We start from the raw sequence: 26,604 nt of genomic DNA on the forward strand, positions 1-26,604 counted from the left end.
GGAAAGAATTGGGATTTGGAATTGCCTAGTGCATTATGGGCTTACCGTACTTCGGTGAAGACAGGTATAGGGTTTACTCCATTTCATTTGGTGTATGGAAAGGAAGCACTATTGCCTGTGGAGGTAGAGTTGCCTGTGGTCAAAATGTTAGAGAAGTTGCTTGGGCCGCCTAGTGATGCATTCAAAGAGAGGCTCTTGCAGTTACAAGAGGTCCAGTTGGATAGGATGAGCGCATTGGAGCATTATGGGCAGATGCAGGATAAGGCTTTGGCAAAGATAAATGAACAGGTCAAAAGTAAGGGTATCAAGAAACATGACTTGGTTTTGCGCTACAACAGTAAGCTGGACAACACCTTCTAAAAGAAGTTTCAAATTAAGTGGGAAGGCCCTTTCAAGGTAGTGGAGTGTTTTCCAAATGGCATATATAAGTTGGCTAACCTGGATGGTGTTCTACATAAGTCAAGGGTAAATGGATTGCGTCTTAAATTGTATCATGCTAGATTGATGATGGTGGAGCAAGATGAGCTGTCTGTGGATCAAGCAGTGTCGGTGAGGGATGAGGAGACCTGTGATGTGGCGAGTCTCATATCTCGCCGCATGCTAGATTGATGATGGTGGAGCAAGATGAGCTGTCTGTGGATCAAGCAGTGTCGGTGAGGGATGAGGAGACCTGTGATGCGGCGAGTCTCATATCTCTCTTTGCTGCTGCTGATCATGAATGATCTAGCAGGCTAGGGGATGGGAAAATTATGTCAGGAGTTTTTTGGAGCAAGGGATTGCGCATATGTACATACACATGCATGGTGCATCAAATAAAGAATTGCCCATTTTCCAGAGCCAGGTGGTTACGTGGGGCCCACATGTGTACAGGTAGGACAGCATGTACATAGTGCATCGATTTTCACTATCACCAGTACCAGTATGTTTTTTCTACAATAATGAGGAGTTTATAGCGCGTAAAACTTCTCGAGGAAGCTATCCGCGGGCCGACGACATGAGGTAAGCAGGTGCGTCAGATGACATCTAGTGGCGTCAGGAGGGCGAACGGGGTCAATATTTGTACGTGGATGAATACGGACACAAAGTGGTGTTTTCTTGTGAGAGTTATGCAGAAAGGTCATCGTTAGGACCACTTTTTGGGGCCACTTCACGTGGTTGGGAGACGCATTATTGAAAGGAAATGAGTGCCAGGTGTGCGCATGGATGCAGCAGGGTGACGACTATGCATTGCGAGGTCAGTTTTTTGCCTGTTCGGGGTCCGTTTGAGGTCATCTAAAAGGCCAAGGGTGCCCAACTAATAAAGATAAGTGTGGGAACTGAAAAAACAGAAAGAAGACCAGAAAAAACTTGGAGAAGAGAGGAGGAACAGCCGCAACTGTGTTTTTGGGGTTTTTGGAACCTGTTTTGGCCGTAAACTGCTCATCCGAGGTCGGATTTGAGCACTTTGACATTGTAGACTGGGGTTTTGGGCTGTTCCGGACGCGATGGCGCTGTCCATTTTACCAAATTCCTCCCTCTTTTTTTGCTGTTTTGGTTGTGTAAGTTTCTCCTATGAGCGAAGTTTCTGCTCCAGTTTGTGATTGTATCTGGCTTATTTTACCCATACTGTGTGAGCTATTTGCCCCATTGGTGTTGGCCCAAGCTCATTTGTATCTAAAAATTAGAAGTTCTCCTCTTTTGAGCTGAGTTTTGTGTGTGTGTGTGTGTGTGTGTGTGTGTGTTTATCTGTGTGGAGTGGGAAAGTGGATAGTCTCTCTCCTCTCGCTCCATCGGTGTGTTCCCTGTCTTGGCCAGGTGTGTTGTGTAAGCCGAGTGGTGCCCCATAGTGTGTGTGTGTATCTTCAAAAGAGTGTGTGTTGGGTCGTTATAGAGGCGCTGTGTGTGTTTTCATCCTGCTCACACCGTTTTTGGGCAAATTTGTCATTGTGTTCCTCGATGACATTCTAGTTTATAGTGCTTCTGAGGAAGAACACTTACAACATCTCAGACAGGTGTTTGGATTGTTACACACACACAAGTTATATGCCAAGGAATCTAAATGTGATTTTCTCAAGGAGGAAATTCATTATTAGGGCATGTTATTTCAGCTAATGGCCTATACATGGATCAATCCAAAGTGGATACCATACGGAAATGGCCACCTCCTAAAAATCTGGAAGAATTACAGATCTTTTTAGGCTTTGCAGGTTTTTACCGAAGGTTTGTTAAAAACTATGCTCACATTGCTGCACCTATGACGGACCAACTAAAAGGCAAAGGTAAAGCTTTTCAATGGGGTTCCGCTCAACAACACAGTTTTGAAACACTCAATGACGCATTAGCTACAACTTCTATACTGGATATTGTAGATCCTTTGAAACCATTCATTTTGGAAATGGATGCCAGTGATCGTGCTATTGGAGAAGTCCTGTTACAAGACGGACGGTCGATTGCATTTGAAAGTAAGAAGCTGGATGCAGCTCAGCAGAATTATTCTGCTTACGAAACGCGAACTCTATGCAATAGTGTCTGCCTTAAAGACATGGCGGCACTATCTGTATGGTGCTTAGTTCGAAAATTGTTTGACCATTTGACCATGAAAGCATCAAATGGTTTACACAACAAACATATTTAAAGGGTCGAAAAGACAGGTGGGGCGAGATCCTTCAAGAATATGACACCAAGTTAAGGTATCGCAAAGGCCGATACAATGTAGTGGCAGACGCTCTCAATCGAATGCCAGAGATCAATTTGGTCTTGTTCACGGAACTTCGTAGTGAATTTTTAGACTCTCTCAAGGGCAGATATGAGCAGGATGAAACATATTCCAAAGTGTGGAGCCATGTTAAAAAGAGGGATCCTTCTCACTCCAATGCAGGTAGTGTACAGTTAACCTCCACACCTAGTTCTCCTTTATCAAGTGATGAACTACAGCGATGGAAGCATTTTACCATCGACAATGTTTACCTACTCCACAAGGAGAGAGTTTGTGTACCGACGGACACAGACATTTGGCGCCAAATTCTTTATGAATGTCATGAGAGTCCAAGTGCAGGGCACTCGGGGATTAGAAAAACTTATTCTCTCATACGACAACAGTATTACTGGCTAGGTCTACATAGCTTTGTTCAAGCTTATGTCTTGCATTGCCAAAAATGTCAAGTTAACAAAGCAGAGTGCCTGAAAGCAGGAGGACTCTTACATCCTTTGGAAATTACCAATGGAAAATGGGAAAGTATCTCCATGGATTTCATTGTAGGTTTACCAATCACTATACGAGGTCATGACTCAGTATGGGTGGTTGTAGACAGGTTGACTAAACTATGCAAGTTTATCGCAACCAAATCCATGGTTAAGACACCGGAACTAGTGAGGCGGTCTGGGGCGGGCAACAAGAGAGGCGACCTCTAAACACCCCTCAAGGCTCCCGTGCTGCTCAATTGGGGCTGGGGCAACCACAAGCACAACACAACAACAAACCCACAGCCAAACCCAAACAAGATAGGGGCACCACCTAGTTATGGTATGCGAACTAGGACGCAAGAGAGATTTTGGCACAACCAAGAAGATTCACCACACAACACACACAAGCAACCTCACACCAAGACACACATGAAATAGACCAGAGAGAGCTAGAGCAAAGGGAAGAGAGAGAGGAAAGGATCTTGCGTAATACCTTATTTGTGACTTGCAAATGGAGATGGTTCGTTATGATGCTATCGTAGAACTTGTACAAAATTCACTCAATGCTTAGTGATTGCTAATCATTGCCAAAACACACACACACACTGTCTTAGGGTGTGGGAGACCTCTCACCACAATACCCTCTTACAATGGACACAAAACTGGCAATGAAAAACACACTAAAACACTTTCTAAAATCAAGATCAACCGATAAAAACTCAAAATACACAAGTCACCTTGAATTCACCAAACCGTATTGCACAAATGGAAGGACGAAGATTTGAACGTCGAATCACGCCTTTGATGCACCAAACCTCAATTTATTGATGATGAAGGAGCATGTACAATAGTGGTTTTGAGATTTGTGGAACTCACGCTCTCTCACTTGCAATGTGTAGCTTGAAGGCTTCTCTCACACCAAGAGTGAAGCTCACAAGTGGTTGCTACACCTAAGTCTCTCCTTACGCATAAGAGTGTTGGGGTGCTATGTGAGATGTTGGAGATTGTTTTACAAGAAGGAGAGGGGCCTATTTATAGGTTGGAGACCCCTCATAAAGATTATTGGAAATCCTAATTTACAAGCTAACAAATCAGGATTATGATTTTTTTGAATATCAAAACATTGCGAGCCTTCTTTGTCTGCTTGAGTCATGGGTGTGGGCTCAAAAGAGAGCATTATTGATGGTGAATAAGGTGAAAGTAGAGTTTTAAGGAAAAGGAGAGAGAGAGGGAGAGAGAGAGAGAGTTACTTTGTACATGTCTTGAGGTGAGGTGTCTTTTATGGTTAGGTCAATGTTATTTTGTGTTAGTATGTTAGTGATTAGTGTTAGTAATCACTAGAAAGTTAATGTTACATTTACAATGGGTAGAATGAGGTGGTTGGTTGAAGTAAGATGGTTGAATGAAGTGAGAAAATCCTTGTGATGGTGAAGCTTGAAGAAGTTTTGGACTTGTGTAGGTTCTCAAAATGACTATTGATCTTCTTCTTCGTCTTCCCTTCTTTACGCCACCGCCGCCAAGGTTGATTATCGTGATGAAAATGGTAATTCCGTTGATGAGATCTCTTGATTTGCAGAGGTTAATCATGGTACACATGCTGAATTTATGTATATATATAAGGGTTAAGATGGAATTGTACTTTGGAGATAATAGAGAGAGGCATAGAGATGGTGTATGTACATGGAGAGCTCATATGAGAGCTATAGGAGTAAGTGGGGAGGTTAATGGTGAAGAAGGTGAGAGAAACCATTGAAGGTGCAGGTTTGAGTGAGGGATTGAGAGGAATGTGTGTGTGTGTGTAGAAGTGTGGAAAGAGGTGAGAGAAGACTATGGGCTACTTGTGAGAAAAGTGGGCAGACTGGGGTCCACTCAAAAAATCATAGCTCACCGCTGGTAGCTCCAAAAATCATGAAAAAATTTGAGGTGATTATTCAGAGCGTGGGCTACATTTTCTCTTTTGACCATCGCTCCAAATTCGGAGTGGAGATGGATATTAAAAATCCCACCAAAAGACCTGTTTTTTATGCCTGCAAAAGTCTTTTAGTGGCCCCCTCCTTTGTTGAATTTGTACAATGCATCCAAGAGTGAACCCCTCCTTTGTCATATTATAATACAAAGCATCCAAGTTGCCCTTGACCCATGCATGGAGGAGGATTATTGGTGAATAAAGAAATATATACATGGTGGGACTAGTGTATGGACTATTCATGGACTTTAGCTCAATGAGCACATGGTGTTAGAATAATGAGTAAAAATAATAATAAAAATATGGAGGAGTTATGGATATGGAAAGATATTGGAATCATATGATATGGTCCCTCCTTGAATTATTTTGGGTGAAAGAGGAAAAGGTATGCAAGTAAATAATATAATAAACGTAACCAATGAGTAGAAATCAATTTTTTGTTTTCACGAGGGTGAGGGTGAAAATGTGGGAGTGATTTGTAAAAAGGAAAAATATGAGGTTAGAGTATGTACAATATTGGCAAAAAATATAATTATGGTGTAAGAGAATGAAAAAAGGCATACACAGGTTTAATAAAACACACACCTAAGTATAAATATTTAAATAAAATACTAGAATAATTATAAAAATCCCTATATTTAGGCCATATATATAATGCAATATTTACACACAAATGGGCCATAATATATTTTATTTTTTTTATTTTTTTGTTTTTTTGACTCAACTAACCCAATGACTAGCTAATTGAGGGTTTTTAAAGAAAATATGGGAAAAGCCCCCTAACTCACGCACCCCTATATACAGTGAAATGGTAGGGATAGCCATAGTGTTTGGGTGAATTTGGTAGGGTGAGGTAGCTTACTATGGCAATTATGGAAAGCCGAAAAACGGCTATCACTAGCAAAGTTATTTGTGGACAATCTATACAAATTGTATGGGTTGCCAAGTAATATTTTTAGTGACCGTGATCCCAAGTTTAACAGCCACTTCTGGAGAGATATATTTAAACGATTGGGTACACAACTCAACTTCAGTACAACTGATCATCCAGAAACGGATGGTCAAATGGAAAAGGTTAACCAGGTGCTAGAGGATATGCTAAGAGCATACGTCAGCAAAAAACAGACAGACTAGGAAGAATACTTACCTATTCTTGAGTTTGCCTACAACAGTTCTAAGCATGTCACAACAGGTTTTAGTCCTTTCATGCTCATGTACGGGTTTCAACCTAGGTCACTAGTTACGGTGGGGTTGGCAACCGAAAAACTCCAACAGGTTAAGGATTTTCTCCAAGACCACATGGATATGCTGAAACTTGCTCGTCAGAATGTCCAACAAGCATAGGATCGGTATAAGAAATACGCTGATGAGAAATGTCGGCAAGTTACCTTCGAAGAAGGGGAGGAGGTATTTTTACGTGTGCCAGAACATTCAAAAAGTCTGAAAACTGGACCGACACCTAAATTATCTCCCTGATATTTTGGGCCTTTCAAAATACTCAAGCGAGTCGGTGATCGTGCCTACAAATTATTACTACCATCACATTCTCGCATTCATCCAGTGTTTCATGTAAGCCGTCTACGGAAGCGGTTACATGGGGACGACAACGTCATTGACCAACAGGTTTTGGTCGATTACATTGAACCTCCTACTTAACCACATGAACCTGAACGTGTTATGGATTATCATGAGTTGCGTACACGACATCACGTACGACAACAAGCCTTAATCAAGTGGAAAGACCGACCTGAAGAAGGTGCCACTTGGGAAAACATTAGTGTTCTTAAGAAGAAGTTTCCCACTTTTGTTTTTGAGGACAAAAACTCTTCTTTAAGGGGGGAGTAATGTCAGGACAAGGGTCCTGTACCCTAAGAATTAGGATGGTCATGGACTACGGCCAAGGGTCGGGCTAGACAGTGTGGACAGGGGATCCATCTAGGGCAAGGGGCTAGGAGCCCGCCTACACAAAGGGAGGTTGGGAGGAGGATCTCAAGTCTAGTTTCCCTAGTTCTTACAATTAGTACCAAGCGAACAGGTGCATGGAACAAAGTTTGCCTTGCCTTATTTGCTTGGTACTGACCTAAGAAAAGTGTAATAGCAAACATCATTAATAAAGATGATGGTTTTTACCAAGCGAACAGGTGCAACAAACAGGGTTTACCTTCCCTTATTCACTTGGTACTAGCTACACAAAATACAAGTGCACAAAAGTGTAATAGCATACCTCTTCACTGTGTGTAGAGTTCTGTGTCACTAAAGCACTACAAAACAGGAGTAAGAGGAGGATGCGCAAAAAGGAGGAGCACTAAAGAGTAAGAGGAGATGCACAAAAAGGGTTGGGAGCACAAAAGAGATGGTTTGCTTACCGCGTAGCATCGACGGGGGTAGAGTTAAAATGATGGGTAGTAGAGGATACAAAAAGAGGCAGAAGAACGCTCATCTGGGGCGAGGGTATATATAGTTAAAAATGTTTGGCAGGGGTACTGCCTCTAAACTTAGAATGCTTACCTCGGTGAGGGTGACTACTTCACTTATGCACATGATTACACCCGAGATTGTGGTTGGTAGATCGTACTGCATGGGAATCTGAGCCTATTTATTATTGGTTGTCCTTGTGAGCACAACCCACGTGTCCTTTTTGCATGACCGTTTAGAGTCAGACACCCATCGCCCTTGCAGTCGCCATCTCCATCTCCAAGTGGAACAAACAAATCGCCATTGCCTTTGCCTTTTTTGCACTCTTCCCCTTGGCCACCTCTCATGATCCTGCATTTAGAGTCAGACGCTGATCGCCCTTGGAGTTGCCATATCCATCTCCAAGTAGAACAAAGAGATCGCCATTGCCTTTTCCTGTTCTGTGCTCTTCACCTTGGCCACCTCTCATGATCCTGCGTTGAGCGACCTCCACTGGTTTGAATCCTTTGCTGCTGTGTCGCCATCGCCCTTGCCTTCGCCTTTTGTTCCTCTTCCTCTTGGCCACCTTCTGGTTCTTACTCTCAGCAACCTGCGACATCACCATCCAACTCGGTGCCACTAGAAATTGTAGACACAAGTTCCTTCCCCCCCCCCCCCCCCCCCCCCCCCCCCTCTCTCTCTCTCTCTCTCTCCCCTTCTTGTGTGCTGTTAACTGTGTGCGCACCAAAGCCACTGCATTACGGGGTTAGAGCACAATGGGAGCAACACTCCAAGGGCCAAAGAGTGGTTGTTAGGGTAAGATTAGAAGTCTTGCACCGCATGGTTGGAATAATTACTCCTTATGTGACCGTGCCTGAGTTGTTATTCAATGCTATGTTTGGCCATAGTGCGTGAGTAGGCCTATATATTTATTACTGATAACATTAAATGCTCTGTTCTAATCCACATGTTCCTAATGGACATGGGTACAATGGAAATTCAACTTGGGTCAGAACCAAGCAAATAGGGCCCTTTGGAGATTCTTGGGGCCCCTATTTGCCTGGATTTGACTCAAGTGACATCACCTATTATGACATTAGCGCACGGGACACAACTAAGCGAATAGAGACCGTGAGGGATACTCGAGGCTCAATATTCGCTTGGTTATTACAACAAATACATACCAATTTTGAATAGTAGTTTTGGCTTGCTTTTTCTTTCAGTCATGGGGATCATAGTCCTGGAGATAGACGTTGTGGGTACAACATAAATTCAACTTGGGTTAGAACCAAGTGAATAGGGCCCTTCAGAGATTCTTGGGGCCCCTATTCGCCTGGTTCTGACGCAAGTGAAGTCACCTATTATGAAATTAGCACATGGGATAGAATCAAGCGAATAGAGACCTTGAGGGATACTTGAGGCTTAATATTCGCTTGGTTATGACACCAAATACATACCAATTTTTAATAGTAGTTTTGGCTTGCTTTTTCTTTCAGTCATGGGGATCATAGTCCTGGAGATAGACGTTGTGGGTATAGCGGAAATTCAACTTGGGTTAGAACCAAGCGAGTAGGGCCCTTCAGAGATTCTTGGGGCCCCTATTCACCTGGTTCTGACGCAAGTGACGTCACCTATTATGAAATTAGCACATGGGATAGAATCAAGCGAATAGAGAGCTTGAGGGATACTCGAGGCTCAATATTCGCTTGGTTCTGACACCAAATACAGACCAATTTTGAAAAGTAGTTTTGGCTTGCTTTTTCTTTCAGTCATGGGGATCATAGTCCTGGAGACAGACATTGTGGGCGAGGATACATGTGAAGAAAAACTATTCACGTTCTTATACAACGCTTTTGCTCATCACCGTGCACCAGAACTATCAAGAATGTTTAATGCAGAGTTTTCTATACAGAGGATTATAGATTGATCATTTGAGTACCTACAAACGCATTTGCAACAGTATGAGGCAGTCATTTGTGACAATTCCATGACAATTGATGGCATGAGATATGTGCACCCAGCCAACCTTGACCTTGACAAGAGTGCTTCAAGGAGACTGAATCACAGTCTAGAAATGTGTCCCTCCAATGCATTGCTTGTACAAGACAGGTGTATGAAGCACTTCAAAAAGTGTCTCTTAATGGAATTCTACCATGGGTTTGTCTGTTACTTATACTTGCAGACGGATGGTGAGTCAGAGACTTCCCAGTCAACAACTTTCGGTAGTTGTCCATTGGCGCCGGAGGAAGAGGTAGAGGATGTGAAGGTGTAGTTTGACCCAGAAGAAGAGCAGGTAGAGGTATTAAAGGAAACATTTGATGCGGGCTTAACTCTTGCTTCTCTTGCGGATGCAACAATAGGGTGCAAGCAAGAAAGCCCATATAAGGAAGTGACTTTGCCCCTGGATTGTGCTCCCAGCTTTGCTATGGCGGGCGACACCCACTACGTTCTGCTCACAGATATCATGCATGAGCTGAATATACAGGAGGACTATTGCCTAGCTGCAATTGTGAATTTTTGTGAGGTAGACATGGGATTTGTGGATGATGATGGAGTGGACCAACATCTTATTGTTGACACAGCTATCCACGACTCACAGTTTACTTCAGGCTGGCAATTGATCAAAGATACATTCAATAAAGCGAAGTCCAGAGAGGCCAATTTGCCAACATATGAGCAGTTTCAATAAAAAACAAAACAACTTGGCTTGGAAAACGTGGGTAGGCCCGTGGCACCCGGCACCCAGATCTTAGGTAATGAATAGTCAGTCTATTCACTTGTGGGGAAGGTCGATGCTGAAAATGGAGGAGAATCAGATGGTAATTTTTAAAGGCATTCATATGGCATTGGAGATGGCCCAATGATAAAATATCATGATCAACCTTTTACTGATAGGTGCTAGTGTATGACGATAGTTTCCTTAGAAGAGTGGGAGGGTCACGGCAAGGGCTTGTCACTGGAGTACAAGGCAAAGATGCGGTGTTGTCTCACTACATCGGGCATTTCAACCACAAAAAGGTTTGAAGAAACAATTCAAGTACTTGGCAATTGTACTCATCTCACTTACGACCCATTAATTCTTTACTATGTTTTTGTAGATCATAATATACCACAAGGAATACTCCAAGGACAATGCAAAGTTTCCACTATTTGCAATGAAAGTTATTACAAGATTGAGTGGTGGGAACCCCCTCCCACTAAACACAAAAATACTAATTCTGATTGAGAAACAATTTACTCTACGCGTCTTGGCATTGGGTATGGGTGCCAAGCACTTAGAGCCCCCGATTTCATGTCCTACATAGCTCAGGCTCACGCTACAGTGGTTGAAGACCCAGAGAGCTTAGATCCATACAACAAGCGACTATTTTTGAGGGAAAGAAGACGCGTGATGCCCGTGGAGATGCTGCCATCAACAGAGGAACAAGCTCGTCTACAGAGCTTGCACATCGAAGAGGTACAAAGTAAGGAAGAAGGAGGTGCATTGAAGAGGATAAAAACGACGGGCTCAGGTCCATCTTCTCCCTCAGGTCCATCTTCTCCCGCTCCTGACTGTCGCCACCTCGCATGGCGCTTCCCCGCATTTGAATTTCCCCAAGCCATCTGTTTCTTCTCTTTACAGATGTGTTGTAAAGACCGTGTAATTTCTAAACTCTTAAGAAGCTCCTTCTGACTTGCTCTATGAATTAGTCGTCTATAAGTCCATTGGTGTAACTCTAATAGGTTATTGGCCTTATCCTTTCCTCCCCCATGTCTAGTGTGCTTAAGATAACCTGTTCTTGCCATGTAGTGGGTTTTTTCCATGCCTTGTGTGGACCATATTGATAGTGAGCCGTATGTCTTGGAAAAATATGGACCATGGTTGAACAGTATGTGCTGCATTGAAATAAAACAAAATGGTCAGTAGAGTACAATTTAAAATTTTGTTTTGTATACGTAGAATGCTAACCCACCATTTAATGTGTGATATGTTGCCCACCCCACCCTGTAAGGTAAGCCTTCTTCCAATCCAGCAAGGCTGCTTGAAATGATGTGAGCTTACTTTGGTCCCAAGAATGCTGCTCAACGTAGTGGAAAATTTTATCTAGTGATTTCCACACATTCGCCTTGTGATTTTGGATTGCCCCACCACCAGCATTGTCTGTAACCACTTTATGTAACTGTTTCCATTTGTTGAACAATTTTCTCCTTTCTTCTCTATCTGAATCTTTGAGGCTAAACCCAAGAAACCTTCTGTCCTTCACGCTGCCTATCCATACTTTCCCAGGTACCTTGTAACGACTTTGAGACATCTTAGGGTCCTCTTCAATTTTGACATTGCCTCCATGCAAACCAATGTCTGAGAGCACTCCCTCTAATGCTTTGATCACTCTTTTCGACTCACTCTCTGGCTTTGATATCCATGCAAAACATATGTACAAATGAACCACCTTTTCAATTATTCGACAGAGTGCATGAAGTGTACAAATGTGAACTCTACTAAGAGGAATATCAAGCATTGGCCTAAAAGTTTTAACTTAAAGATGTCTATTGGGAGCTCTATTCCATTGCACACTCTCAAGATGTGCATCAACCATGCAATATAAGCATGGATTTTCCACAACTTCTTCGTGTGTTATGTTGTACATACACTTAAGAGTCTTTAAGTCACCTGCCATGTGCCATCCACTGTATAGTCACCAAATCCTTCCACTGAAAGGACAACTCCGTTTCTTTGTTCACTGATGATAGAAGGAATTTGGGTTTGACTAAAACCCTAATCAAGGATTTCAAAATTTTCCTTATCAACCTGCAGTGAAAAACGAAAACACAAAATCAACAACCAAATAGTCAATATTTTTGTTATTATAGAGTGAACGAAGTATACCTGAAATGATCCTAGAGTTAGAATGTTGTTTTTGGATTGCACGCTAAAGTATCGTGGATCCTCTTTTGTTATTGATGGATCTTGAGCTCTGTTCATGAGGGTAATGGTGACTGTCTCCAACTTCTTGTTCTTCAGGACCTCGCACTCGTCGAGCTTCAAAACAAACTTGAGAACCCCACCACACTCCTCTCGACTGATGTCAAAGAAGCGAACTGCATACCTTTGCAATGCTTCAAGATCAACGAAGAGGTTGTTGTGCTCGTTAAACTGTACCTCTCTGCTGTCCTTGCCTAAGAACGTTGCTTCAATATGGAATGGTGACCCAAGTCTCTCAAACACCTCATCGTTTACGTGCCGGCGAGCAACCTTTACATGTGATGGCTTTGGCAGCAATGATCCTCTCTGTAGTTTATTTTGAGACTTTTTAGCTAATGCTTTGAAGAGTGCCTTGTATCCCATTTGCGAGATGCCACTCTCATCAAGTATTGCTTGCACTTTCATTGGTTCCAACTGATTCTCGTTCATGAAGGAGGTAAGAGCGTCCCTTTCAACTTACAATTTTTTTTTGAGTTATCATCTCTTCAACTACTTCTTTTGGAAAAAGACGGCTGTAATGCAATCCAGCATTGAAGCCTGTACCGTTCAAGTTTGAATGCAGTAAAGACCTGCCAAAAAAGCACCATGCATTAGGATTGTGTATAGGAAAGTGTATCCATTTCTTAGTGAAGCACATTGAAGATACAAAAGCAGAAACAAACTTTGAGTTACCTTAAAGCTCGTATTCATTTTTTCAGGCCACCACTACCAATCTTCATGTTCTCAATGTTGCACAGATCTCTTTTTCTTTTCTGAATACGAAGCACGGTGCCTTTCTCTTGCAAACTTGTGATCTCCTTCTCAAGGCCTTGGATTGTCTCTTTGTTTGATGAAATCTTTTGAGAGCATGCTTCATTAAGTTTCTTCAGCTGCATGTTTGATGGGAATGTTCAATACGTGCCTATGAGGCCACAAGCACAACCCATGTACATCTATCCGCCTAATATGGCCCCAGCTCAAAGGCCACCGATGGGTATGGAAAGACCTCAACCCGTGTTGGGTCAACAACCTCCATATCTGGGACATAATGCAGTGTCTGTAAAGTACATGCATCGAGAGGGAGTCATAGATGAACAAGCACTAGTGCATGTTACACCCTATTCTGAGCCTAGTCCATCTACAGTAATGGTAGAACGAGAGTGGTATAATTCACATCCACCACCAATGGAAGACCTTGTGACTTATACTACACCAGAGATTGCACCAATGTACTATGTAGCTAATCAAGGTGTCAGACCTCCAATGGTAAGACCCATGATTAAGCCACAAACTGGAACTATCAAAAGTGTGGTGCAGATGATCATTGTAAAAATGAATGCGCAGAGCCTGATAAGAACCTCAAGCCAGTTGAAGCTTATTGCATACAATGTTGCAAAAAAGGAGGACACTTCCCAGAAGATTGTTCCAAAAATCCTTTAAACAAGGGTAAAACAGTAGTGAACGTAGTCCAAGTGATACCTAGTAGCTCATTTGAGAGTGAACCGATTGTTACAATCAAGGTAATCACCAGAGCGAAGTCTAAGAAAAAGAAACATAACTCCTCTAATGATTCGGAAAATACAAAAATTTCCTCTCAAACGACCAAGAGAAGCAGAAACAAAAGGTATGAGATGAGAAAACAAAATCAAAGGGCTGAAATTGAGGAGAAAGTAAAGAAGCTATTCCAGGAAAAGGTGAAAGAAACTGGAAGCAAAATCAAAGAAACCACCGTGAAATATGGAGGATCAATTTTGGTTGACAAATTTTTTGAGCCAATTAATGCAACCTTGGAAGCTTCACAAGCGGAACTTAAAGCAGACCAAAACATGGAAAACAAATGGAAAACCTATCCTTCTCCAGACATGGAAGCACTAAGATTGAAGCTTATCAAAACTTGGTAAGAATCACACAAGAGATGTTGAAAAAACAAAAACCCAAGCTTGAGAGTATGGCAAAACCTGAGGAGCTTGTGGTAAGAGCCAATAAATAAAAATCCAACGTGATGGTAGAACCCCACCTTGAAACAAAAGAGCCAGAACTTATAGTGCCGAACAACGAAGATGCCTTAGACAGAATTCCATTTGTAGAAGAAGACTAGCCAGGACACTTATGGGAAAAGGTTAGAGAGATTAATGATGGGAGCCTAACTCTGAAGTCAGCTCCTATAGAGGAAGTTTGGTTAGACAACTTACCTCCTGATGTGGACATGGATGTACAATCCTTGTATGGGGATTGCGGATCTGAAGCTTTTAGGAATATCTATACCCTTGACCTTGAAAACACTACCCTCTTACTTGGGAGATAACGAAGATGAATCCATAGTGTGTAAAACCACTCAAGTAAAAAGAGCAGAACGGACCCTCGAAGTAGACAACATTCATTCAATCATGTCTACACCCATCCAATACACTCTTATTTTCGGAGAACTGTTGAAAATTAGGCCATATTTATGGAATGATCTACAAAAAACTTTTGAGAAGGTGGGAATAACAGGATAATTCCAAAAGAATTGGAAAAATTGAAACACAAAATGCATAGCAAAGAGATTAAATATGTTCCAATGAACAAAGTTGGAGAATACTACGAAGCAGAAGAAGGAAACACCACCCTTCCAGTGAAATATAATGACATAGAAACCATGACAATACTAGAGAGTGGGGCAGGCATAGCCATAGCCAAAAAAGCAGTATGTGAATTCTGGGAACAACCAGCCATTAGACAAACTCAAATGAAATTGCAATTGGCTGATGGACACATTGAAAGACTCTTAGGACTGATTGAAAAAGTGATAGTTAATTCTTGTGGGATTAAATATCAACACACTTTTGCCATAGTAGACTTTGGAAAAAAGCTCAATTATGAAATCTTATTGGGAAGACCTTTCATGCAACAAGTACAACTCATCCAAGATTGGGGAAACAATTATTTGTATCTGAAGCAAGTGGGATCAATAACAAGGGTTAATCTAAAAGATCACACTTATCGAGATGTCATGAAAATGCCCATTGAAACTGAGCTTCCATCTTGGTTGGACAAAGACACTCCTATTTGGATGTGCGGAGCCTCAGAAAACGGGAGCTTAAAACGAGAAGAATGTATCTTAGAAAGGGATTGCACAGGCGAAGCCAATGTACTTGAACCCTTTCCAGAGAATTTGCTTGAGCCATTGGAGTGGACTCACATTTTAGCTACAATGGATGTATGTGTAAACACGTGTACGCCTACTCAATTTTGCAATGAGGACGGCTATGACATAATTCCCATCCAAATGATCTCAACCCTCCACATTGAAGACAACATTCATGAAACCAAGGACTTGATGACAACTCAACAAGTCTTTTCAGACCTCTACTATGATGCAACAGATGAGTTAGAAGACACTCGGCTACCTCAGATGATTCGGGGTTGGCAAAAGAACATGTGAGAGCTAAGCTACTCAGGAAAGGAGGGGAGAAAAAGTTTTTTGACTTTCCTAACTAGAAACTAAGAAGACAGAAATGGTATAGACGAAAAAGAGACACAAGAAACTTGAAAGCTAGACCTATGCCATCGGTCTCCACTAGAACATAGTTCCTGATACAGATAGATGCACATGATTGTGTCAATGACAAAATCACTGGTAGATATCCTTCAAAGGGAAATCCAGAAATGTCAAAAACAATGAGGAAAACAAGAAAGGAAACTCAAGCAAAACAAAAAAACCAGGACTGAAATATATACAACTCAAGCTCTATAGGAGATATATACAACTGGAATGAAAACCAATGAAGAAGATAGTAAGGATGTAATGAGTGTTCCATCCCACTACAAGAAATATACTCTCCAAGACCAAAAAATCATAGTCGAAAAACCTGTCAGAGAAATAAAAAAACAGGGCGAGTCCTACGAAGGGCCTGAAAACGCAAAAAAGATAGATGTGGCCGAACCAGGATAGGAGCCTAGACCAGCCTACATTGCAAATGACCTTACGAAAGAAGAAGAAGAGATTTTATTAAGCCTACTGAAGGAATACTGAGATATCTTTGCTTGGTCTTATAAGGATCTCAAGGGTGTTGATCCAGCAATCTCTCAACATACCATACCATACCCATGAGAGATGATGCAAAACCAAGTAGAGAAAGGCCATACACATATAATGAAACATTTGCCAGGAAGATCAAAGAAGAGATTGAAAAACTAAAGGAAGATGAATTCATTTATGAAATTGAACATGCAGATTGGGTGTCTCCAATTGTGGTCAAAGAGCAATTGAAATTGAAGCAAGAGATTATACTCTTATTGGAAACCAACTATATCGGAGAGGTAAAGATCAACACCTGCGTCTTTCTAAAAATGAAGACGAATATATTTCTATTTTAGAACAAGCACATGCTGCATTAGCTGGAGGTCACTTTTCTAGTGAGACCACTGCAAGAGCAATCTTAATGGCAGGCATTTGGTGGCCAACACATTTTGTAGATGCCAAGGAGTATGTTCAAAGGTGTGATACTTGTCAATGAGCAAAAATGCCAACCCGTGTAGATATCATGCCCTTAAGACCAATGATGGTGGCTAGAGCTTTTGCAAAATGGGGTATAGATTTTGTTGGGCCAATATAGCCACCTGCTTATAGAACCCGAGCTCAATATATCATTGTAGCTACGGACTATTTGACCAAGTGGACCTAGGCTAAAGCAACTCAAAAGAATGATGCAAGAACCACCGTGCATTCTTATATGAGTATGTGTTCACAAGATATGGACTGCCAATAGAAATAGTCAGCGATAGGGGAACTCATTTCCTCAATGAGGTAATCAAGTATCTGCTTAACGAATTTATGGTCATCCATAATAAATCAGCTCCCTATCACCCACAAGAAAACGGACAAGCTGAGCATACAAATAAAATTCTTAGCTCGGTATTGACTAAAGTGGTTAGTTCAAGAAGGATAGGTTGGGAAATGAATCTCCATGTAGCTCTATGGGCTTATTGAGTTTCATTCAAAACAACTATAAATGCTACACCCTTTAACCTTGTTTATGGTCTTGATGCCATACTACCAATAGAATTTCTATTGCCGACACTAAGGGTAGCTAAGGATCTTGAGTGGACTGGACATGAATTGTCAGAGAGACTTGAAGATATAGAAAAGCTAGATGAGCAAAGGCTAACTACTGTAGCTCACATCTATGCACAAAAGCGGAAACAAAAACATTTTTTTGATTCCCATCTAATTACAACAATTTTCAAAAAAGGGGACTTAGTTTTAGTCTATTCCCTTAAGCAACACATTCCCAAGTTTAAGAAAAAGAAAAATGGACCGTTTATCATTGAAGATGTAACTCCAAGTGGAGCAGTTAAGTTGTCCACCCTAGAGGGTGAACCAATGGCTAATTGGTTTGGATTAGTGGATGTCATTTAAAGAACTACAATTTTCCACTAACCAATGAATTGCTAGAAAGAATGCGTGCAGCTAAGCAAAGAAAGATAAAACGATAGGAGGTTATTGATGAAGCTCAAGAGAAAGCTCGGCTTCGAGTACTCAAAAGGAAAGCTGCTCTCAAGAATCAACAAATACCTTTTCCCATCAACACTCTAGAAATAGATGACCGACAATGGGAATTGCAGAAAGATGCAAAGTCAACAGATGACAAATGGTTAGATGGAATGGACCTTCGCATCAAAGTACAACTGAACAATCATAGCACGAATGCATTGGTTGACACAGGAGCTTGAGTAAACACAATCATTTATTCCACGTATAAGAAGGCAATAAGTCAGTCTTTGACAACAGGAATAGCGACTATCAAAGGATTCAACAAGAACCCAACACCAACATTGGGAGTAGTCAACTTAAATGTGATAGTACATGGATGTTCATGTCCTCATTAGTTTGTATGCTTACTAGATGAACACATGAATGAGACAATGATTCTTGGAATCTCATCGATGTGGATGTACATGGCGATACCATACTGGGATACCAATCAACTCAAGCTATCACCTAAAGGTGGACAACTTATTGTTCCAATTGCACCAAGCAAAGAGGAATGAAAAGGAGGTTACCAACGGAGCAAAACACAAAACAGTCAATCTTCTCCATCCTATCGACAAGAAAATGCTACAAGTAGCATGCAAGGAGTCAGAAAAATTTGGGTACCAAAAGCATAGCTTAAGGACAAGCCCATTCAAATCTGGGTGTCCAAAACATCATCTATTGTACCGAAGATGGTTCCAAGGTTCAAAACACAAAGAGGAGCATCTCCGAGAAAGAAACCTAACACGCAATGGATTTGGAAGATAAGGAGCACTTATTTTCTCCGCAAATTGTAAAACCGATCAAGCAATGGAGAGTTAAGTCTAAGAAGACTCAACCACACCATTCTGCACAAAGCAAACCCAGATATCAATGGCGGGTAAAAGCTCAACAATAGTCACTAGTGATACCAACAACTCAACAAATTAGGATGCCAAAGCATCCTGATGGTACAATCAAGCAAAGAGCACACAAGCTACAAGATTTACTCTTTGGAAGACAGCCAAGAAAAACCTCTACATCAGAATCCCTTGAGTTAATTACTCAAGACCCAACTCTTGCACATAATAATGGTTTTAATTGCATTGATCTTCAAAGCATGGTAGAGACAACCAAGGCTATGCATAGACACGATTGTTCAACCCCTGCACACAGTCGTCTCGGAGTACGCCATCTAGGAGGGGTGGAAGGGAACTAAGTAATTAAGGGCAATGTTTGAAGAGGGAGAAAAAAGTTTGATGTTAATGTGTGATTTTTTGCAAAATTACCTAATAATGCCCTTATAAATCATCAGCAAGGGAAATTTACTGATAATATCTCCCCGATGAGTGTAAATAGTGTATATACTATTAGAAAATAATAAAAAAATAGTCTTTTTTGGTTATTTTTCATCATTTTTCTTGATATTGGGGCTTAAAAATGGAGGAATCCAACCAAAAAAATAAAGCTGTGTTTTCCAATGGATTTTCTTAGTTATTGGATTTTTACTTCTCTTTTTTAGTGCATTTTGTTATTTTCTTTGATTTTTTCAATAAACATGTCAAAAATCAATAATAAATAGCAAATGAGCTCATATGGAAAAATTGAAGATACACTAATGATCAGGAAGACAAGGCGATCAGGCACAAAAAATTTCAAGCAAATCGTCAGATGGAAGCGGGGAGCCTAAATTAGGCGACAGACCTACTTTTGCAGAATTCTTGCAGAATGAGCTACAAAAAACCCAATTGGAGAAATTTTTAAGTCTAACATAGATTTCACGGCCTAGTAGGATTAATAGGGGAATTTGGGGGAAAATGGTTCGGGAAGTCCGAGTATAGATACCCAAGGTAGTCTAAAATCACCTCATTTCTACTTGTCGCCTTTGGAGAGAGAGCTTTTCGACCTTCTTCACCCGCATTTTTTGGAGTCTACACTTGCCTGTTTTCAGCGCCGTCTCACACAAGACATGAGGGTAAGTTCTATACTTATCAATAATCCATTCTGTACGGCCGGTAGCTAGTCTAAACCCTAGGAAAAAACCTTAGAATCCGAGTAGTGCATGAAGACCTACGACCAAAAATTGACCATAGCGGCCTGTCAGCTCAACCAAATTAGATGACGAGACTTGAACTATAGCATGGCCCCATATAATAGAACACTTCTATATCAATAATTGACCATTTGGCAGGGGTCGAGTGGGGTCCCAAGTAGAAAAGCTAGGTTTTTGGCAGATGCCAGAATTGGATTCTGACTCCACGGACAGCTTATAGACTGGGTCTATACACAATGTATATGGTGGGTTTCATAAGATCAATCAAGGCATGCCCTCGAAAAGCAGAAAACAGCTCGAAGGCTACAAAGCGTCAAATTTGACATACGAAGTCAAACTGACTCCAAATGGGCCAAAATTGGATGAGTTGCTTTAGGACTATGTAGCGGACAAGTCCTTAGCCTCAAAAGTGACTGACCAACTCCACAGGCCATGTAGTCACAAAAATCGGTGATTTCAGAGTCGACAAAGCACGAAGTGATACCGGCAAGATGAATCTTTACTAAATTCAATTTAGGACTTGCTTTAGGTGTATAGAATATGTTTAAGTCAAAATTTTCAAGTTTTGCAAACGTCGACTGCTGTAAATAATCGTGATTATTTACTTTTATAATTTTTTGGCTTGAAAATGATACCATCACCTCATATATCACTTGTACACACCTTTTACATGCCACATTTCAAGTATGAGCCAAAATGATTAATGATAACTTGAAAAATTGTCAAAGAACGCAAAGAAGTCCCTTCAAACCAATTTTTGAGTTTTCTAACTTTGGTACTCTATTCACTTAACAGGAGCAATGCAAGCTGTGGAGAAGGCCAAGAAGAGGGTATCCCAAAAAGACAAGCTGCAAGAGCTGCCACCATACCAAATGGACCCCAATCAGTAAAGACAGCCAAGGCAACATATCTGTCCAAAGAATAGCTTGAGGAGAACAACACTATAGTTTCCACAGGCTGAACAGCCCAGATGACTGACCAGCAAGGGCAAAAAGTAGAAGTGGTAATCACAAAAGAAATAGTGGATGAAGCTCTCAAGTTGCGGACAGAAGGGATGGCGATGAGAGCTAGAGACATAAAGACAGGAGGTACCTTCACCAAGGAAACCGCTGCGGAAACCTTTACTAATCTCATCCTGAAGCAAGTGGAAGAACTAGCACGGTTATATTACCAACACTTCCACTTTCTAGCAAAGAGACCGCCAAGGTACACAACACCCAATCATGCAGTTGCGACTATATTCACACAAGTGTTAAAGTTGACAACCAGGCAACCCATTGATCATGCACAATATGTGCTACCCACGCCAAAGGTACCAAGAAAGAGGCCAAGATAACCTATATGGGAGCACCTGAAGTACTTACAAGAATAGCATACCATGCTATCAGCATGGCATAAAATTTTTCCCCTGCCCCATATCAGAACACATGGATTATGTCTGCACAGCCATCCCCTCGAGCCACAAGGTCCACAAAAAGAGCTTACAAATCCGATGAAGAATCTGTTGAGAGCTGTCTTGAAGCACATAGCAATGAAAGCTCAAAAAATGAGGAAAGAAGAGCCCGGATTGAAGAGATGAATAGAAAAGCCATGGCTGCACATCAAGAGGAGTCTCAACAGAAAAAGGCAAGATTTGAAAGGGAGAAGCACACCTATGAAAGAAGCCGTCAAACTGCAGGAGAGGACCAAAAAAAGTGGGTACCTAAAGAGGTAAAAGGACCTAGAACAAAGCACCCTGCAAGGAAAGAGGCAGAGGATCCCACAAATTTTTTGGAAATAATGTACGCAAAAGAAAAAGCGTAAAGCTAAAAGAAGCTCAAGAAGCTGAATGAAAAGCTAGAGAAGATGCGACCGAGCAGGAAAGACAAGCTGAAGCGACACAACAAAGTGAAGCCCAACACGAACACGGTGAGTTGTCTCCTTGACCATCATCACCTGCTACAAAATCACAAGACCACCCCATGCCAAGCCCTCCCCCATTACCAACAGTTAGGCCCACTGAGGTTGAGCAAGCCAAAGCAAAAGAGCCAAAACCAGAAAGGGCAGCAAGTCCTGAACCACAGGAGGCAACAAGTTTTGATCAACCAAAGGCACAAGAAATAGAGGACACACCGTCTACAACCACCCAGCAGGAAACGAACGAGGCATCCAGGAAGCCTCAAGAAGGAAAAGCAGTAGAGGCAACCACACAACCACAAATAGAGGTAGAAGCCCCGCTGCAACTAGTAACTGCCACAGTCCCACCCAAGGAGCCACACATAGAGACTGTCAAAACATCTAGGCAGATTACAGAAACTAAAGACTGACAGACAAATGATGAAATAATTCTCCAAGTAAAGGAATATGCAAAGCAGATGTAGGAGATGACAGAGAAAATGCGATCAACAACACTTAGCCACAGAGTTGGAGATGGTGATAGACGCTCTCCAAGGAGAGCTAGAGGATAGATTGAATGTCATCAGTGATCTGCAAAAACAAATCCAAGAGTTGAAAGTTGAAGCTGAACAACACCAGCTGGCCAGAGAAAAGCAACAAAAGGAAATGGAAGAACTAGGTGAACTTCTCAGGAAGTTATCAGACGCCTGCAAAACAAAAGACGAACAACTGATAGAGGTTACCAAAAAACTCTTCAATACAACTCTGTCAGTTCAAAAGATCCAAGTGCAGCTCGACGTAGCAAACACTTCATTGCAATACTCAGAGCAAAGGATCAATGATCAGGCAACCTTCTTGCGATAGATAAGAGAAAATCCCATAGTTGCCTCGATCAAAGGTACAGACGAAGTGTATAAAGCACTGTAAAAGAAGAATAAACATCTCGAGATTGAGCTAAAGCTAGAGCAGTCACAACGAAGCGACCTTGCATTAATGCGGGTGCAAAGAGAGGAAAAGCTGCTCAAGGAGATAGCAGATCTAAAGAGAGCCAATTAGCTGTTGCGAGACGAACAACAAGAGACACAAGAAGAAGTAGGTACTTCAGAACAACCCTACATTGAAATCCCCTCAGTCTCTTTTGCCAAATGGAAACACAGCTGACGGAAGGGCTAGGTGGAGAATAATAATTTCAGGTACCAATAACAGATGCCGATCAAGTGCCAATGGTACAGCTATCAAAGGCTGAAGAAGATGCACTTAAGGAGCAGGTTGCTCAGGAGACGGATGAGCAATTGAAGGCAACGATGGATTGGGAGTTGAGAGTTCTCCATTCTGTTAGTGTTACTCAACTCACTCCCAACCAAATCAATGCACAATGGCATCAACAATCACTGCCATATCCCTTGATCAAGGTAGAGCTGCTACAGGTTAAGGAAAAACTATATAAAGACATGCAAGAAGAAGACGCAGATGAAGTCCACCCCAAGTGGAGAATGAGCTGGCTGAACAAGAATCCCAGATACTTGATTCTGTTCACAAGAGCACCTGTAGCACTTCTATACCAAGAGTAGGAAATGGAAAGCACATGAGTCAATGACAAAGAAGCGGCTTACATGGCTGAATTATCCAAGATTTCCAACTCCACAAAAAGCAACACCGACAGAAGAATACACGGTGAAAACCCTAACGGGCGCCATGGCATTCTTTAAAATTCTCCCTGATCTCTCTGTGCCATGCTCTACAAAATTTTCCGAATGCTGCTCACATGCATTGAAGCCTTTCATGAGCCAGAGCAAGCAGGAGCACCATGGATGTCCTTCCTCGAGGACAATAAGGGTCTATGCTACGACCTCAGTGGCCAACCTTCCGAAGAAGTCCTTTATGGCTTCTACACCCCGCTGCATGTTCTTGCCATCTCATAATATGTTGGCATCTAAGAAGCATTCTACACAGGGTTTTTCACTTGGCGAATGAAGATTTTTGGGCCAGTGATCAGCAACCTAACGTCCAGATTCGTAGGCTACTCCGCCATCGAGCTCAAGAACAAAGTCACGATGCAATTTTTGCAGGTTCAAGAGAAGGAAAGAAAGATCAGATATGAGAAAGCTTTACATGCACTTAAAGCCTGCCTCGCCAGCCATCAACCCGAATATTATTTCAGGCCATAAAGCTTGTCAAGGGATGACACATGCGAGGAGGGGGGGGAATGTTAGCAGCAAGCTAACTCGGATACCATTTTTTGAAGCTCTCATTGTAAAAACATTTATTATTTTGATGAATCGGGAATATTGTAAGTCCTATTTTCTGGATAAACTTTGTAATTGATGAACTAGGGCTACAAGCTTCCAGATTGTATCAACCTGTCTTTAGTTAGAGCTCCCAGATTATTAGTTTTGACCACCAAAAACCTTGGCTAAGGTATAAAAGCCAATTTTGTAAAGTTGTTATTAAGTTTGGATAATGAAATACACAGCGTGAGCTAACGACGCTCACTTCTCTCCTTCTCACGCTTCCTACTCCTTCCCTAGTTGTCACATTGTAGTCACGTCTGTTGTGTTGCAACCGCAGGTAAGAGCTCTACGCATTGACGTAAGCATTTCACAATATTTCGTAGCTTTTGGTGTTGCCGACCCGTGGCCTACTTTCCTCATAAGTAGGACTTTACACTTCAAAATAAAAAACTAAGAATAGGTGAGGTATTGGGGAATCATTGCTAAGCATTTAGATGCATTCTGGGTTGAAAACGACTAGGTAAAAAATCCACTCCTTTTAATAATTGCAATTTTTGCACTTGATCTAAAGTGAGATTAGAGACCATAAGCATGTGTGCTTAGGTCTTATAAACATGTCCTAGAAGTTTCATTACGTTTGGATGTCGTTTGATGCTGTAATGGATGTGATTTGTTTGCCGATGAGTGATTGACTTTTGGTGATTTCAATCACTTGAATGTAGCTTGAGTTAGATGCAAGTTGTTGTTGTTTTCCAACAGATTGAAAACCTCTTGTAGCCTCTATGCACTAGTCAAGTCAGCTTCGTCCCATGGATTGACAATTTAATCGTGGTTCTCGCTACATCCGCAATAAGATAGAAGTGAGGCTAGACACCTGTCCCACAGCAATGATGGTAGTACATGCTTGGGTTTATAGAGTGGAAGAGCTTGGTTTGAGAGATAGAGGAGTTTGGCTTGTGACAACTTTGTTTGGTAGGTAGAGGAGCTTGGCGGCTCGTGAGAGCTTGGCTTGATGGAGTAGAGGAGCTTGGCTTGTGAGGGCTTGGATAGGTTTGATGAAAATGTGGTTGAGAGGCTAGGGCTTAGCTTGGCTTGATACGATACAATGCGATACAATGCCCAAATGTGGGAGCTTGGCTTGATGGAGTAGAGGAGCTTGGCTTGTGAGGGCTTGGATAGGTTTGATGAAAATGTGGTTGAGAGGCTAGGGCTTAGCTTGGCTTGATACGATACAATGCGATACAATGCCCAAATGTGGGAAGAAGGGCCCTATTTATAGATGAAGTTGCCTCCTTAAGAGAAGATATTTGGTAGCATTTGGACAAGTGTCGAGCCAATTTTTTCACTAAGTGAAAAATATGAGCGATATATGTCTATTTGCTTCTCTAATTTTTTATCTCAAAATATCTCCTTGTTGATGTTGACACTTGTCCTTCTAGAGATTTTTTAGTCCTACTAGGAGTCTTCTTCTTGCCACCTTCCCTTTCTCTTAGTTGATTCTAGCTTTAGAGAATTTAGCTTTGGCACTTGCTTCCAAAAATAGACGCATCATTGCAGATGTAAGCATGCCATGTAGCCCTTGAATAGAGTTAATAAGAGGATTAATATGAATTTAAAAATGATGTATGGTAGAAAAACGACAAACTAGTGCATTGGGTTATGTCACGATTTGCTCATATTAAATATGCACGAGGATTAATTATCATTAAAAAAATAAGGTGAAGTAAAAACATGATTCTCGAAATAATTTATTGGATAAGACATATAATTTTATCTTATATATTATGCATGCATATATACATTATAGAGAATGTTCCTATGCATTTAAATACAAGCATCATGGTTCTTATCACCCGTTCCTATTATGTATGGGCTACTGCATGACAACTTATGCACTTAGCATATCCTTTAGCAAAAGATTAACACTTGTCAACTGCCTATCCTCTCTAGATAACTAAAAGTACCGAGGTTTGTTTTCCCACCATTTATAGAAAATCCTCAAAAATCACTGGTTAACAGGGATCACATTTCCTTGTATCATTGTTGATTAATCAATAATTTTAGTAACAACCATCTTGGTTGAATGTAGTGAGCTGATCTACAATTACCCAAAGTGATCCATGAACTCTATTGGTGATTGATAGATCTACAATTAATCTCATAGAGACAGTGCACATAATACAATGAGAAATGCTTTAGAAGCTATTAATATCATGTATGTGCATGCCACTCCAAATCAACCTTTGCTAAACACTAGGGCCCATAACACCTAGTGTGCATGCAGTTAGCAAAAAATAGATCCGAACATACATATCCATAATTGTACTTGCCAATGCTTATAGCTAATGGTATGCTCACGGATCACAAGGAAAGAACTAAATACTTTCCACATGAAAAATGTCCTAACATATTTGGACTATAATAGAATGTGAAAATCCATCACATCTAGATACCAAATGAACTAGTTCATGAACAAAAAATGTCTTT

Source organism: Adiantum capillus-veneris, chromosome 28, assembly GCF_014529385.1.
Source record: "Adiantum capillus-veneris isolate H3 chromosome 28, ASM1452938v2, whole genome shotgun sequence".
NCBI lineage: Eukaryota > Viridiplantae > Streptophyta > Polypodiopsida > Polypodiales > Pteridaceae > Adiantum > Adiantum capillus-veneris.